Source organism: Agelaius tricolor, unplaced genomic scaffold, assembly GCF_023055355.1.
Source record: "Agelaius tricolor isolate 1412-34295 unplaced genomic scaffold, bAgeTri1.0.p SCAF_10, whole genome shotgun sequence".
Lineage (NCBI taxonomy): Eukaryota > Metazoa > Chordata > Aves > Passeriformes > Icteridae > Agelaius > Agelaius tricolor.
The window spans coordinates 587,108-592,137 of NW_027269270.1; positions in this window are offsets into that span (position 1 = coordinate 587,108).

Consider the following 5,030-nt stretch of genomic DNA (forward strand, 5'->3'; position numbering starts at 1 on the left):
CTATTTCCATTTCCTGGTTCCTGTTTCACTCTCCAGGAGGAGCTGGTTATTTATCTGAGTTGCTGGTCATCAGGATTCATAGACATTTTACAGCTCCTTAGTGTGTAAAAAAACTTAATGAGATGTGAAACCAGGTCAAGGATTTATCAACTGCTTATAGGGTAACCTTTCACCAGCCTCTCAACTTCACACCTTTTTTATATATATTATATATATTTATATTTGGCTTGCAGCAAAATAGGTCATGTTTAGTAAAGAGCACATTCTGAGTTTTGCCAAGTCAGTCATTGCACAGATTTCCACCCAAGCTGTTTCACTTGGGACAGGAACTCAGTGAGGGGACAACTGTACTGCTTGATGTAGATGGTGACTCCCTGTATGTCACATTCGCATTTTCCGAAACATCCCTTTGCACAGGATTTTTCTCCTGGGAAGTTGAGAAGCCTCAGAGAAAAAGGAAAACAATTATCTGATTTGCTTCTCCTGTGTTTTGCTCCTTTGGGATGTGTTTGGAGATTGTTTACCCACAGGTGATTGTTTCATTGGTTTCTGCTGTGAATTATTTTGACTCATTGACCAATCAGGGCCAAGCTGTGTCCAGACTATGGAAGGAGTCACAAGTTTTCATTATTATCTTTTTAGCCTTCTGTAAGTATCCTTTCTGTATTCTTTAGTATAGTTTAGTATAGCCTTCTTTTACATAATATCATAAATTAGCCTTCTGAGAACATGGAGTCAGATTCATCATTCCGTCCTATGTGTGGGGGCAACCCAAATACAATACCTGTATTCACTCCCTGAGGTTTCAGAATGTTCAGCTGGATGGGGGAAGAGAAGCAGCCCCACACTGCTGGCACTTTCCAGGCAGAGACATCAGAGGTTCAAAACCTACAGTGAAACTTCTTCAGCTCTATTAAAGTCATTGTTGGATGATATTGAAGGGCAAGACTGACTCCAGCCCTATGCACCACCAGAAAAATAACGTGTTGAAACCTCCCAAGGTGCTTTGACATCCTCTGCAGGTTTCAATGTCCCTTGTCTTTCAAGACTGAGACTCTGGCTGTGCCCTACAGCATCACTCAGGCAGGGAGTGGTGGCAAAGGTTGTCCCTTTGGGCCCACACAAACAGAGCCACATCACTGCAGCACAGGGAGGAAATGTCTGGAGCTGGGAGGCTCCAGACATTGAGAGATGGGGCATTTCAGCACTGCCACTGCAGACAAGGCGTTCACAGCAGTCAACTACCGAGCGTGTGTATTTAAGGACTCAGTAAATAACTACTCAGGGGTTGGTTTTTTCAAACATACCAATGGTATTTTCATCAAAAGACCCTTTCTACAGAAATAGATGAAGGAGAAAATAAATATTTATTCAGAGTGTGTTTCGGGGAAGCGTCACTGGCTGGTGTTTTATGGTAAATGATTACGGTGTTCTGGGACAAACAGACCTGGCAGGCCAGACTTACTGCTGTCCTTGAACTAGGACAGGTGCAGGAGGAATAGCCTGGGCCTTGTCTGCTCAGGCTCTGCTGAAGGAGAAGGGATTTTTCCATCCAGTCTGAGAATAGCACTTGAATGCCCAGAGTCACTAGAGCATATTGTCCCCCATCATTGTGACTCTCCCTTTGCCATCTCTTCCTGAACCTTCCCAAAGAGGTATTGGAAGTGATGGGTTCACCCTCACGTCCTCCAGAACTTCTGAGCTGCAGGGTCACACAAATATCCGGCTCTTCTTTTGAAATAAAAGCTGCAGACACATCTGTGCCTGCTATTCAGTTACATGTTCTAGGCCCCAACAGAATGACCTCTTAACAATATAGTCCAGAAAAGTTTCTGAGAAAGGAGAATAAAGTTGTTCTGAGGAGTAGGCCATAATCTTCTCATCTACAGAAGGTTTTTCCCTAGTTACTATTCCTATCTTCAGGCAGGAATTTAGGTGGTCTCTCTTTTAAGAACTTAGAAAATATCCTTCTAGCTCTGCAGTCAGCTGCTCTTTAGTCTGCCTGCAACATCAGATGCTGGGAAATGGCAGGAAAGGATGGATCCAGTTGAAGTAACACTCTGAAAGCTGTTCCTACCAGGACCTTTCTCACAATTGCTCACACAGCCTGGAACGGTATTAGTCTGAAGTGACTCGTGATGGCATCTAGTCAGTAAGGCTGGGGCCTTTTGTACAGGGACACAAGGCCATGCTGTGCCTCTCCTGACAGCAGGGAGACACACCACAACTGCTCCACATCCAGTGAGCAAGCAGAGACTCACTGCCAATGGTGCCAAAAGGGGCACTTGAACCAGCCAGCAACTCACTCTGTCTCAGGAAGGCACACAGCCAGCCAGCCTGGCACTTGCAGCAAGCTCTGGAGGCTGCAGTAATGCAAGGAACCCTCCACGTACATATTTTTGGTTGATCACAACAGCCAAATTTTGAGTTGTGTGTTAGGACTGGAGACCAGACTCCTGCATTGTAACCCCCTGTATAAAACAGGGGCTCCAAGGAGGTCAGATACCTGTAGAAATGTGTATGCTCTGGAGCTCAACATGCTGCTTGTGACCCATCCATTTTGGAGGTCTAACCCTTTGCAACTCCCTCTGGCACCCCAAGGACAGAGGCACTCTCTGTGTGGCTCAGCCCAAGCAGGTCACCTCATCCAGTGACAAGCACCTCATCCTGGTGGTGCCTCAGGTTTTGGATTTTATATATTTCAGATTCTGTTCTGCTTTAGTCTGGGCTTCATATTAAGGCATGGTGAGCTCTCTTCACAGAGCAGGGAGACAGAACAATTCCTTCCCTAGCTGGGGACCAAGGACAACCGATTCAGATCTCAAGCCCAAGAGCACAAACAGTGGTGGACTGAAGAGAGAAAAACAAGAAGGATGGGACTTCATGGACTGAAGCTGTAATCGGACAATTAACTCCAATATGCAAATGGACCAGAACTTATAAAAGTGTGAGACCCTGTCACCTGTTGTCCATTTTTGTGGCCATTTTGGGCTGTGCTGCCCAAGGTGGATCTATTAAAGCCTCTTAATAAATCCCTACTTTCTTTTTTAGCTCTGTCTAGTCTCTGTTCTAGGTCAGCCTTCACAAAGCATCACTGGAATAAGGCTCACAAGTTCCCCTGGGGACTAATAAAAAACACTGATCCAAGGAAAACACACTAAGATAGGCCTGGCCTCCCAATTTGGCTCATCTCACTTAACAGAGTGCTTGGTGAGTTACACAACTTCACTGTGAAGGATCACAAATGTTTATATCCAACAGATTTCCCAGCACTGGCAGTTAAAAGATGGCAGGACTCCTTTGCTCTCTAAGTGTCCAGCAAATAATCATGCAAGCCTCTGCCAGCTGACCTTTTAAGGCAGATTTGGACAAAATTCCTCCAAACTGTCCATAATAAATTGTTATTTTACCAAGAAGCATCCTGAAATCACTTACACCAGTAAGAAAGAAACCCACAAGGCAGTGGGCATCAGATGTCAGCCTACTCATTCCATGATGGGATCTTTATAATGTATGCACAAGTCTCTCATAGCTGAGCTGAAGTCAGCTACTGCACAGTAGCATCTGCCCACAAGCCAGGTTTAAATCTAAACTAAATCTAATTGGGAAACCAACTTGATTTGATCCTGGGATAGGTAAGAAGCTGGGTTATGCACTCAAGAGTAGCAGGGGCAAAAGGGATGTTCAGGTGGCAAACAAGACCAGCAGATCCTAATACCAGATTTTCTGAGGATAGAAGGTCACTAGTGACTGTTTCATGTGCTGTACAACACAAAGCCTTCACTCCCATGTTACACTTTGCCATGTGGTTCTTGCATTTACAAACTGCCCTGAATTAACACACCAAATGGAGTTCGAGTTTCCCTGGGAAACAGAGCAAATCTGCTCAGAAGAGCATTTCTGGGAAATGTGGACAAACACTGGGCCAAAGCCTCTGCTGGCCCAACTCCACTGAAATCAGAGCAGCAGCAGATAATTCAGCCATACATTCTTAGAGCGTCACTGCTCAAAAATCTCTCCCAGATGGGAACAAAGAAACAAACAAGAGATATTCTCATTAAGAAGAAATTAGAGAAATTTATTTAATCAGAGATAGAAACATTCAACTCCTACCTCTCACTATATCAAGAGTTTCCCAAATGACCATCCATTGACACTACAGAACCTCTGAACTTCAGAGGAACCACGAAAGAGAAACAAACAGAAATGAAAGGGAGGTGCTGTTAAGGGGAAAACAATAAATTGTTTTTCTCAAAGCTAATATTCCTTTTTAGGAGACCAAATTGATCATTGTTTCACTCAACACAGCAAACACAAGATCTATAAAAAAGGATTTTGAAAGCAAGTAGAAATTGCTTAATATTCTCAAACTGGCATAACTGAAAGAAACAAAACACTTTAAAATTAGTGCTGCCATTTAGAACACCACAATCTTTCAGTCAAAGGGCAACAAATAACCACATGAGTCCTGCTAATCTTTCTGATACCATCAAAAAGGAGGGCTTCAATTCATCTTCCCTGTCCCAGCAGCTCCTCTCCTTCCAGAGAAGGTGCTGTCATTCACAGGAAGGGAAGCAGGACATTCCTGCCACCACCATGGGTGTTTGCAAGACTTGGCTCATGCCTCAAATGAGTGGTACCACAACTTTGTGGCTGATTTACACTTCTGTAATTAAATCACAATTCACCTCAGGGAGAAAGTGCATAATATTCAACCAGGTAAAATTTCCCCAAGACCTGTAAAATCTTCACACACCTGCCAAGTCGTGGAGTAAATGCTCACAGCACTTAGGGGAAACCAACCTGTCCCTTACCTCATGAAAATGAAGGAAGGAGAACAGAAAATATTCCAGCATCCACAAACCAGTGGATAGAGAAGTTTGTCTTCCCAAACCAGTGTCCACAAAACCTCCAGCACTCTGACAACATCCTCATTAAAGGAAGCTAATTCCCTGCCACTGGTACATGCTAAGGCAGGCCAGTAGCAACAAGAATTAGGATGCTTTAGCAGGTTTGAAATGGCCAAAAAA